The following is a 12,500-nucleotide window of genomic DNA, read 5'->3' as shown; positions in this document are numbered from 1 at the left end:
AGTGATGATCTGATAATTATTGGACGCAAAGAATAAGCGAGAAGGAGATCTCAATGTTGCAGAAGTCGAAGAATTTGACATGTGGGAATGTTTCTGGAAGTAACAACTGGGTATCTAAGAAAGACGATGAAAAAGATGGAAAAATGGAAAGGTGCCATGATTTCAAGTGAGACGGAGCGCTACGGAGATAATAGAGTTATTCAGTGGGCAAACCGAGTTTTTTTATGAGGGACTGTATGGGAAAGTTCTAGAGAAATGGAAGAAAGAAATAAGCCTTCTTCTGTATGGAAGTAAAGGCAATCATACGAACATACAATTTCTTACCAAAGTTGGCTAAGAGTATATTACGGTCTTGATAAAGCTAAAGAAAACGCGGAGGTTGATAAACAAATAGCGTTATGTCATTACCAGACGTGTGAGATTTATCAGAAAACGTTAGGCCGGTGTCACACTATGCGGCGTCGCCACTACGGCGAAACCGCATGCGGTGTCGCACACGGTGATATTACACAAAAACCATTGAGAGGTGTCACACTAGTGCGGCGCTGCTGTTTTCCGCAGCACTGCGCCGCAGCATGCCGGCAGCGCCAGACCGCCGCAACGCCGCCTCCACGTCCTGTTGCCTTGGGAAACACACTCCAGTTCTATGCACGTGGTCACACCAGACGGCTACGCCGCCCCGGCGCTCCACTGAACCCACTTGTTTTTACCACAAGATGTTTGACGTTGATTTATTCATTCAATGCATTCATGCAAGGCCATCACTTTGGAAAAATTTGATAAGGGATATTGTGATAAACCAACGGAAAGAAAGATCCAGGCAAAATCATTTTTAATATCCATTCTTCCCTGATTACAAGCAACTTAATGATGACGAGAAAATAGGTTTCAGACTGCTGACTCTTCAATTCTTTCGGCATCCGACGAAAAAATCACAGAACTGCAGCCAGCCAATTACCTCAAGTGCCCTATCTTTCATCTCATCAGTCCGTAATGAATCCCTCTTATCATTTTCAAAGGTATCCTGCTTCTATGTCAAGCAGTGATATGCAAAGCACCATTACATATACAGGACCACTTCATATGCAGGCATCATTTCATCAAAATGCAGGCACCAGCTCAAATGGGACCAGCTCATGCAGGGGACCAGCTCACATGCAGGACAGCCAGCTCTTCTTTGAGCACCAGCCCCATATGTAGGACCAGCTCACATGCAGGCACCATCTCAGCTAATGCAGGCACCATCTCCTGTGGAAGCACCATCTCCTGCAAAGGATGCTCTATGCAATCACCAACTCCTGTCCACATCCCATGGCACCATAGGATGCAATCACATCCCTCACAGGCCTTTCACTATTGACGTAGTGTCTCCTCCAATCTCCTTACTAAACATCTACTGCTTCGCTTATGAAATAGTTTCAGAATTCAAAGAATATTTTATTTTTACATTTGAATCTTCTATTTGGATTTGGATTATTATAATATATTGTAGTTACTGTATTACATTACCATTTTTTCCAGTGTAGATAAATCATGTAATAATATTTATTTATTTTTACTCACCTTAGTGTAATTATTAATCTTTCTTCTGAAGATGTTATCTTCGAAAGTTTGTATTTTGCTTCGAATGTAAGGCCTCAGCTCTTCAGCAGTTCATCAAAAGCTTTAGACATTCACAGTATTAAAAGATAATTCTCGAAAAATCTTTCATCATATTTCGTATATTCTCATGAAACTTTTCAAATCTTGACTTTCTCGTTTCTGCATTAAATGGGTGAATCAGTGCTTACGACGAGTTGGCTCTTTCAGTAAGCCCTCTGCTTCTAATGCACAAATAACATTCATTTTGGACAACATGATAGTTAACCTATCTATGCTAGCTGCTTGGGATAGACTGAGCGACTTCGCCGCTTATGTGTGACAGGATGCAGGTGATGCGGAGGTGCCGCATACGGTTTCGCGGTAGCGGCGACGACGCATAGTGTGACACCGGCCTTATGTGAAAAATACATCGATCTATAGAAAGAATGTAATGGAAATGTTAAATAAATATGCAGTGAGATGGTTTCCAAAGCCTTGATAGGATGTGTACCACTTGAGTTCTTGTATTATCAGCGCGCCATGCCCTTTATAAGAGATGTTAATTATAACTATTCTAGTTACAGCGTATTTCAATGGCAACACACACACACCCACATATACATATGCGTGTGATTTGTGTGTGTGTGTGTGTGTGTGTGTGTGTGTATATATATATATATATATATATATATATATATATATATATATATATATATATATATATATATATATATATATATATGCATACATACAGGGTGTTTCGAAATTAGAGGCCCCCCCCCACAGCATAAACTAATATCGATATGGACAAAAACAAAAGTAATTCAGAACAGGTATTTATTTAAGTTTCTCAGCGAGTATTTAATATTTTGTGTGGCTTCCATCTGCCTGTACCACAGCCTGCATTCTTGAGGGGTATGATTTCAGCAAATCACAAAAAAGCTGAAACTCAAACTCCATTTCCCTGAGCACTTGGGTCACCTCTCTTCGCAGGTCGTCGAGGCTTGGTATACCATCATAGTTCACTGTGCGCACTTCAACATGATCCTTTAAAATACTACCAATGTTTTCACACACATTGGGTCAAGAGAGAGGCTACCTGGAAATTCACTTGACGAGAAGAAATTGATACCACTATTTGAAGAAGCTTCTGTGTCTGAAACCTTGAAATATGGTGCCTTATCCTTCTGTCTTGGCTTCTTCAACAGATAACACATATTCCGGATCTTTGAGGAAAGGAAATACTCACACCAGTAAGCACAGCTTCTCTGAAGTAATCACCATTCCATAACTGTCCTTTTTCTTTGATGATCCACATTAACCATTTGGCTGTGAAAACAGAGAAAAATTCCAAACATTCAGAAATTTCACAACTTAGCGATAGCGCATGTCATCGCTTGATATCATCCAACTTTGCAGCCCAAATGATGTCATTTTTATGATTTTAGCTTCTACTGTATAAATGAAGAATTCATCTGATGCTGGCAACATGGAGAAAGTCAAACCATCCCAATCTTTTAAGAAATGAACCACAAAACCATGCCATGGTCTTTTCTCTTGGTTGCTGCATGAAGTTGGGCTTGCTGATAACATGAAATGGCTTGATAACAGATTTTTCAGCTCACGATATACAGCACTATAACTTCTTTTTTCCCTTTTTGTTCTAGTTCAGCGCCAATTTACATAAGATCTCTTCTGGTCTACCCACTGCCTCAGCTATGATGTCTTTTGTCCTGGAGAAAGGACTTCAGCCTTCCAAGATTCTCCTCTTTTCGTGATGACAGCCATAAGGGTTTTTGTTCCAGTTTCTTGCAACAAGGGATTCATCTCTTTAATGTACTTAGCTATCCAGGAACATGAAATGAGCTGCACCAGCATCCCTGGCCTCTCTGAAGGTTATAGCCCGGATTCAGTCCAATCCATCTGATTTCCTCCAAGTTGTTAGCCATGGCTGTATCTAACTCAACACTCAGTCTGAAAATACAAGAAATGCAAAATGAAAATAGCTTAATAGAAACTTAAAATAATGTACTTGGAGATAGGCTAAAGCAGAAACTTCATAACTTTCCATTTTGTTCTGTGGAGGGGGTCTAATTTTGAAACACCCGAGGTGTGTGTGTGTGTATATATATATATATATATATATATATATATATATATATATATATATATATATATATATATATATATATATATATATATATTATATATATAGTGTGTGTCAGAAATTTATTTCTGTGAAACACGCTCCCATATGTTCATTTTGCATCATATTTCAAGGTGAACGGATAAGTCGAATGAAATGTTATGCAATTCATTACGCTGTTGGGTTTTGAAGTTGAGTGGAATTTGTTGGTATATTGGAGCGCTAGGCCTGCCTGGTACGTAAAGTACTCAGGTTCCAATTTCTTTTTATGACCTATGCGTAAGAACTACTAACCAGACTGGACTCTCACTTGAAAAACTGTTCGTCCTGATGTGAGTCAGAAATTTATTCTGTGAATCACATTTCTAGCTTTATTTCCATATATACCAAATATATATATATATATATATATATATATATATATATATATATATATATATATATACATAATTGTATATATATATACACATATTACTCAGTTTCATAAACAAAAGGATCAAGCTTATGTATTGTTTTAACAGATCAGTTTTTTACCACATGTCCAATCAAATATATGATAGTTTCCCTTACCATGATGAGAAATTGTACTGCATCCTGCGCATATAATATATTTTTTCTTTTTTTTTTGCTGTTTATTTCTACTTTCCAGTGATATGCTTAGAGGTATGTACTATGCGAATATTTCTTGAAAGTCTCACGAAATTTAAAGTTTTTAACGGAACTGCGAATATGTTTAACGTTCTTACTACTTGGTGATATGCACATTTTTAGTTTTCTGTGAAAGAAAATTATCGAGATGGCTATTTGTCCGTCCGTCCGCACTTTTCTGTCCGCCCTCAGATCTTAAAAACTACAGAGGCCAGAGGGGTACAAATTGGCATGCTGATCATCCACTCTCCAATTAGTTATGATCGTGCGTCTGGCACCGCTATAGGTGCCTAAAGCACAGGCCACCACTGGACTGTGGCTGAAAGTTTAATGGGCCGCGGCTGAGAGTTTCATGGGCCGTGGCTGAGAGTTTAATGGGCCACGACTGAGAGTTTCATGGGCCGTGGCTGAGAGTTTCTTTCAGCATTATGCGCTGTACAGAAAACGCGACTGCGCCGAAGAAACTCGGCGCATTGTTTAATTGTCTTGTATTTTTAACAGAAACCATTCATATACAATAATAACCATCTTTTTGTTGTATTTCATACAGTGTCTGGTATTCAGCATTTACATCTCGTATTACAAAATATTTTAACCTTCTACTTAGTTGAAAAAGATCTTCCAATATAAAAGTGCTTATGTTTATGAATCTTGATTATTTTCCATGCCGGAAAATTAACACTTACGATTAGATTTTTTGTATGAATTTATGCGACTTTGTATTTGTGCCCGAAAGAGAGAGAGAGAGAGAGAGAGAGAGAGAGAGAGAGAGAGAGAGAGAGAGAGAGAGAGAGAGAGAGAGAGAGATCTTGAGGCCGACATTCATTAATTTTCTCCTAATATTAATAAGCTTTTCTCACCAACATACACGTAACAAGATGTGAAACCTATCCTGAAGGTCAAAGGGGAGTTTCGAGACCCCATTTCGCTTCGAAAGGTGAGATTACGGACTACCACAGGTGGAACCGCGGTGTTAATATCTCAAGCAGTAAGAGAAAAATCAATTTACAGCCATTATAAGCCCAGTACGCGGGCTCACTGAGTAAATGCCCACGCCATTACCTCCCCCTTCAATATTATTCCCCCCCCTGCACTTGCCTCTCTCACAGCAGCTCCCTACTACAGCTTTAAACATGAATAAGGCAGCTAAGGCCATTCGTAAATTACAAGGCCGAGAGAAACGGGCTTCCTTGAAGAATCAGACGGAGGGATGGAACGCTCGACGTGCTCGATTAATAAGATAACGACATAAGCGGATGAGGATAAATCTTTTAACGAGCGTAAACGAAGACAGACATTCCTGAGATTATACTTGATGTTAATCAGTAAAATCCATAGGTATTATTCAATATGCAGTGGATATATAATTAAGCTCTACACGAGGACACTTCACAAGCGTTAGATTATCTCCAACCTTCACTGGTGTTTTTACAGGGCACATGTCATGGAAATATATTAACCCAAGCTTCCCTCGTCATTGCAATCTTTATACCATCCTATTTCCCTTATTTGAATGTCAAATTTATGGGTCTACTCAATCTTTGCCAGATGTTATCTAATTATATTAAATCCGGCCATTACGATCCTTTATGATCCTGTAATTGTAATTTATTTAAGATCATAATCTTCTTTGGGTTACAAATGTTTACCATGGTTGCTTCCATCCCTGTGGCTCAACTATGAGAAAGCTTATTATTAAAAAGTGAAATAAAGACAATTCTCCCGCGCAACTGCAATCTTAATCGTCTTCTTCTAATTATATTATTATTATTATTATTATTATTGTTGCTGCTGTTGTTGTGCTAAGAATAATCGCTGCAATAGCCAGGTTCAATTTATAGTTTTTCCTCATTCTTCCTAATTGATATTTTCTGTCACTTGTCTGCAATTAATTATTTACTATTCACTTCTTCATCATTGGGGAAGGATGCAAGTACCATAAGGATTCCTATAATAATGAAATCGGTAAGTACAAAAATTCAGAAAAGAGCGAGGTGCAGAAGGAAGTCATGGGTCGGCCGGTAAATGAAAGCTATTATTTCTTGAAGGGCTTCTAGGCTACGCTTCTCTCAGGCTCCGCTGAGTATGATCACGTCGGGGTGTTGCTGCGAAGACTGATCAAGGGAGTCGGGTCCTATCTGTTTCATACCATTTTCTCAGCGCTCTGGTTCAAAATATAGGCATTTTCTTAACTCTATTATTCGTCAAAAAATTGCTAGCAGTTTCCCAGTCATTCCGAGAGGCCTTCCTCTGGTATGTATGACTCATGCTAGGTATCATTATGTGATTTTTTTTCTGCTCTTAGGGGGTGCTTCCTAGGTGTGCTGCTGGTTCTCTCTTCGGGATCATGATATTGTTTGGGCAGCGTATAACAGTGGGAAGTAGAAATGTTTCCTGTTGTATCTAAGCCAGGGTCCTCCTTCAGGATATTAATAGTTTCTAATATGCGTAGCCATCTGCATCAGGGACACTGCCCATTACCTTGATGTTATTGATAATTACATCACGATTGATAGTGGTATTGCACATATTTCTCATATGGTTACCGGTGCACCCTTCCTGAACGTAGCAGGCGTTTCTCTTCACCAGGAAAAATTTTCCCATCCCAATATAGGAGCCCGGGGGTCCTTCTAGAAGCGGGGAGGGTTATTTTTTACGATTAAATGTTTTGCTCTTTTGTTCTGATAATAACTACCAAATTAATTCTCTTTTATTTGCCAGTGGAGGATACATTATTAACAAGGATATTCACAAGGACTCTCTCACCCTCTTAGTATTTATCATGCAATCTGCCTTTATAGAAGATGTTGATGGCGTCCTCCCCGCACGCTGGTTAGTGTTACTACTGCACCACTGGTTCAACAGTTTTTTGAATGCCATATAAGTTTCTTTGTTTGATTATCCATAGTTAATTAAGATCTGGGAGACTTGGTTCAAGTTCTTTGTGGGTCTTCTGTCGTAAAGTAAAATGAGAGAGGGCTCTCTCATGAAAGGTGTAGTGATGGTCTTTGCTGTATCAAGTAGGACACTTAGTTTGGACATGACCACAACCATGATTTCAAAATGAAAATCCCCTTGGACTTCCCTCATACCAAAAGACTTCCCGAGAACTACGAGGGAGTACTAACATCCAGTGAAACCGGGTCCTCCAAGGAAAGAAAGCTTATTGTGAAACGAGTTTGTACAATTATATACTTACAGGCAAAAGGTGTGTGTGTGTGTGTGTGTATGTGTGTGTGTGTGTGTGTATATATATATAGATATATATATATATATATATATATATATATATATATATATATATATATATATATATATATATATACACATACAGCTTCCTTCACGGCCTTGCAAGGAAAATATTAAGTTGTCAGAATGAACGTTCAAACACGCTAGCACACCGACAAACACACACACACACATATATGTATGTATGTATGTATATGTATATATATATATATATATATACATATACAATATGTGTATATATATACATGTATACATATATAATATTTATATATAAATATATGTGTGTAAAGAGAGAGAGAGAGAGAGAGAGAGAGAGAGAGAGAGAGAGAGAGAGAGAGAGAGAGAGAGAGAGAGAGAGAGAGAGAGCTGCCCAGGGTATTTTTTTTTCGTAAAATACTCACTACCAGTATATTGATAGGTTCTTTACTAAATGAAAACACCAATTCTTTAACAAATATCTCTGACGTGTATGTAAGAATCATTTTATAATAATTCAATTTTCAGAAAATTAGATAATGTTATCATAAGTCGTTTTAAAAACCATCTTTACAAAAGTGTCTTTGTCCTAATTTCCTCTTGTTGGCTGTCCTTTGTTCCGGTTATTTTTACTACTCTGAATTATTACAGTTGGAATAGCATGTTGCTTAGATGCTGGCATAGAGCATGGCACGTTGATATTTATGTTTAATAACAAAATAAGAACGGGACGATCATTTTTCCATAAGAAAAAAAAAAAAAATTCTGCATACAGAGCATTTCTTAAAAGGTATCGGTATTTGTTCTATTTCTGAGATTTGCTTGTAATTCCGACAGCTTCGATAAATAAAACAGGATGATAACTTCTTGCTCTCACAAACATTTTTAGGATTACGTGAAACTTTTAATTAGAACAGAAACTACTTTGCATCCGGCTCTTCAAACATTAACCTTTAATCTTATGAAAAAAGTTTAATCCCAATTTGCTGAGGATTTGAGACAGCCAGCCCCACTGAAATCCCTAATTACCAACAAATTGTCGGGATGAAATGCCGCAATACTTATATGAAGATGTATTGGCTCAAACTTGCTGGAAAGAACATTAATCACGTTCGCAAATGTATGTGGTAATTAAAACAGCAATTATTGCGGTTTTGCTTCCTGCTTTTATTTTAGTTTTTACTGTGTGTTATGTCCATTGACGTTATTTGAAAGGAATATTTATATCAAGAAAAATATTTTATTCATTATTTTATTTTTACCGTAATGAGATGCAAAAGATATATTTCAAACACGTTTCAAATAACAAGTATGGAGTTGTGCAGAATGTTGATTTAAATAGATAATCACTTCTTTTTCTATATTACAAATATTTTTTTAGGTATGAAAAATCTATATTTCCAAAAAATTTTACTTTCTTTAACATCGGCATCATTTTTTAATGTTACGTAACACTTCCAACGATAGTATTCGTGCAAATCTTATAAACTATAATGTCCAGACAAGAACACGGAATCTAAATTCTCCTATCATGATCGATGTTTAAGATTTTACTTTATTTACTGCAACATTGCTATCCTATTGTGCCGGCTTTATCTGTCCGTCCGCACTTTTTTCTGTCCGCACTTTTTCTGTCCGTCCTCAGATCTTAAAAACTACTGAAACTAGAGGGCTACAAATTGGTATGTTGGTCATCCACCCTCCAGTCATCAAACATACCAAATTGCAGCCCTCTAGCCTCAGTAATTTTTATTTTATTTAAGGTTAAATTAGCCATGATCGTGCGTCTGACAACGATATAAGCCATGCCACCACCGGGCCGTGGTTAAAGTTTCATAGGCCGTGTCTCATACATCATTATACCGAGACCACCGAAAGATAGACTATTTTCGGTGGCCTTGATTATACTATGTGCAGAAAACTCGATTGCGCCGAAGAAACTTCGGCTCATTTTTTATTTGTTTTTCTCGATTAGACGTATAACTAACGTGATTGCATTGCATGACCAATATTATTATTATTATTATTATTATTATTATTATTATTATTATTATTATTATTATTATATAAACTTCAATTCCGATGATTATGGGATGACTACAAAAGCAACTTGGCTGAGAGAATACAGCAGTTATGTATTGAACTCGTAGCTTCTCTTTCATCAATCACTTCTGTGATCAAATACACAATTGGGTCCTGGACAATGGATCCAACCAGCCACATACTCATTTATCAGTTATAATTGCTCTTCAGTATTATTTCCCAGGTAAAGTAAATTGGATGTTAAACGACATTTGTTATTTTTGTGAACATATAAAATGTCACGGTGATGAGATAAGAATTAGTAAGTGTTTCAAGCATAAAACATACCATTCGGCTGACATAGTGGGGTGGGTTGATGCTTTTTGTTAAGTATAAATACCTAAATTCGATGGGTATATGTCTGGCAAAGAGGGTACATCTACCTCTCTTGATAGCCGAATGGTGCAGCACTCGTCAAGTGAGATGGGATTTGTTGCTGTCGTTGGGTCGAATCCGCTAGGGGACGAACCATTTATCACTTATATTTCCCTTCGGTATTATTTCCGAGATATAGCAAGTTAGATATTAAACGACAGTTGTAACTAATGTTATTATATATATATATATATATATATATATATATATATATATATATATATATATATATAAACATTAAGTTACAATTATATATATATATATATAATATATATATACAAATATATAATTGATATAATTAAATATATATATATATATATATATATATATATATATATATATATATATATATATATATATATATATATATATATATATATAAAATATATATATATATATATATATATATATATATATATATATATATATATATATATATATATATATATATATATATATATCCTATATGGCCATTTGGCGGTCTGTAATTACAAGTACCTTCTATGTTGTCAGCTACTGCAATATCGTTTAAACTTATGATTATATAGACTGTGGAACGGACTCCCTGGGGATGTTGTGCAAATTTACATTTTTACCAGGTTATTTATTAATTTGTTATTTTTTTTAATAAGTGATCTCTTCTTTCTTTATTTCCCATTACCCTCTGTTACTTCTTTTTGGTGAACACCATATTCTTCGGAAGCGTGAATTTCAAGTCAGTGGCCCCTGTTGGCTTGTTCCATGTGAATAAGGTTCATTTTCTGAATAATAATAATAATAATAATAATAATAATAATAATAATAATAATAATAATAATAATAATAATAATAATATGCAATTAATCCTAGTACGCGCCATAAATTTTCAAAATTCTGAATCTAACAAATCGTTAATATTTTTCTGGCAAGAAGCAAGCGCTTTTCGTGTTTCTCCAAAGTATGATTATGTGACTAAAAAAAAAAGCTCATCTATTTCTCCATCATGAAGAGTCCTTCGCAACGAGACTTACAAAGGACGTATTGTGCGAGTATCCTTAAAGACAAGGGATGATGATTCCCGCGCTGCAAAGAGAGACTTGTCAAGGTTTTCCGGTGCTTAATTTCCGTGCTCTGAGAGGTCTAATGCTTTGGGAGAGACATCTGCCTCAGCAATTCGTGTGACAGGAACAGCTGAGGTGTGACAGTCATCATCATTATTGTCACGTGAGTCCGCATAACTGCGCCAATCACACGGCTTACCAGTCATCTTACTATCCTCAGAGAAGGATGGCTGGAATACGCACGGAGAGGGAGGGAGAGGGGTTAGTTCCGAATGAAATGGCAAGAAACTCAGTTGAAAACAACGAATGAAAGTTGTCATACGAAGATCCTTACAGGGTAGCGTAAGGCTTGGTTAGTAGAGAGTCGTCGTTGTTCTGAACAGGAAAGAATGAAGTCAGGGAATTTGAACACTTTATGCAGAGCACTAAAATTTTTTGGTGCTTCCATTTTCACTGCTGTTTGCTCAAAATGTTTACCCATTTATTTAAAACTTCTGTTTTTTTTTAGATATTAGGTAGTGTCCCTTTTAAAATTAGCACATTGTGTTGTTTTGAATCATGTAAAATGTTAACAAAAAGAAAGAGGAGTTCCTCAGAAAAAAAGACATGCTGAAGTACATGAATTATTGCTGTAAATTAGTCACTCTCTCAGGAAAGATGACCATGTTGCCAACATATGTGTATGAAAGTTCGCTTAAACGTTAGGTAATTCTTGAAGTTTTCTTGCTAGTGAATAAATATACGATACCAGAGCAAAATCAGCACTTAGGAATGGTTGGAAACCTCTAGAAAACTAGAAGAGAATTTTAGAAGAGGTGCCATGAAGCGCAAATTGAAGTTGCCCCTTCTTGGTAGATCTAGATTCATTTCCAGAGTCAAGATGTGTGAATATTTTTTTTATGTTATCACATTGATATCACATACAGTTCTTGCATTGTTTATTAAAGCGTGCATATTTTCACGCATGTCTCCTTAACGAAAATAAAAAATGTATCAATGAAGCAATTTCTATAGGCTTACTCTGTATTTGCTTGATGACTAACTGACAGGAATAGCTTTGTTTATTTACATTACTGAAAACTTTTCTTCGGTGTAATAATACCACTTCAAACAAAGATTAATGTATTATTATTTATCTAAGTGGTTATATCAAATAGAAGTTGAGAGCAATTGGACTATAATTATAAATTCATAAAATAAAATAATAAAGAACATTCCTGGAAATGCTTTAATATATAAATATTATTTGTTTCGAAGCCCCACGAATCCCTTTTTTTATTCAGAAACCACTAAAAACAATGTCTAATTTTTCAGCCATTTTTTTTTATATAATAAAAGGTAATGCGACCATTCAAAATATAAATGACATGCAGGGGAATCAAGGCTTCACTATTCATACCACA

The 12,500-nt window shown here is 36.1% G+C and overlaps 2 protein-coding genes across 3 annotated transcripts in view; one reads left to right on the top strand and one right to left on the bottom strand.

The window, feature by feature from the left end:
• The window catches only part of Gycalpha99B (guanylate cyclase 1 soluble subunit alpha 2), a 1,063,824-nt gene that overhangs the window by 677,743 nt on the left and 373,581 nt on the right, over window positions 1-12,500 (bottom strand). The gene's annotated exons all lie outside the window — the stretch shown is intronic.
• Window positions 1-12,500, top strand: part of Gycbeta100B (guanylate cyclase soluble subunit beta-1-like) — a 527,150-nt gene that overhangs the window by 219,747 nt on the left and 294,903 nt on the right. The window lies entirely within an intron of this gene.

This window comes from Macrobrachium rosenbergii, chromosome 55 (assembly GCF_040412425.1).
Source record: "Macrobrachium rosenbergii isolate ZJJX-2024 chromosome 55, ASM4041242v1, whole genome shotgun sequence".
In the NCBI taxonomy this organism is placed as follows: domain Eukaryota; kingdom Metazoa; phylum Arthropoda; class Malacostraca; order Decapoda; family Palaemonidae; genus Macrobrachium; species Macrobrachium rosenbergii.
The sequence above is the reverse complement of the archived record's forward strand: the minus strand, read 5'-3'. Positions and strand labels throughout refer to the sequence as shown.